This window comes from Etheostoma spectabile, chromosome 1, assembly GCF_008692095.1.
Source record: "Etheostoma spectabile isolate EspeVRDwgs_2016 chromosome 1, UIUC_Espe_1.0, whole genome shotgun sequence".
NCBI classification, from domain to species: Eukaryota; Metazoa; Chordata; class Actinopteri; order Perciformes; family Percidae; genus Etheostoma; species Etheostoma spectabile.
In genome coordinates this window covers 23,866,655-23,866,957 of record NC_045733.1, presented here as the reverse complement: position 1 = coordinate 23,866,957, position 303 = coordinate 23,866,655, and the positions used below count along the sequence as shown (strand labels likewise).

The window sequence follows — 303 nt, the reverse complement described above, 5'->3', positions numbered from 1 at the left end:
TTAAACCTAAACAGCTAATGTAAGTCCAAACTGTCTGCAAGCTTCTCCTGACAAAACGGTGACTATGACCGTGACTATACTACTAGGGTACACCAAGTCGCTTGGTTATGACACAATCGTTAGCCTACTTTTACAAAAACGTCTGCTACGGAGCAACGAGAGCTACATGGTAATGGAGCCTTTTATACATTGTAGTGTTTCTTTAGAAATAAACAATGGACAAATAGAGTCTTTAAACGCTACAGATGTAAAGTTATTTGCTGTCAAAGTGGTGCCAAAATGAATGGCAGTCAATGGAATGCT

At 39.3% G+C, this 303-nt stretch overlaps 1 protein-coding gene across 2 annotated transcripts in view; it reads right to left on the bottom strand.

Annotated features, from left to right (window-relative positions):
• Positions 1 to 303, bottom strand: part of LOC116689707 (transient receptor potential cation channel subfamily M member 7) — an 89,912-nt gene that overhangs the window by 86,625 nt on the left and 2,984 nt on the right. The gene's annotated exons all lie outside the window — the stretch shown is intronic.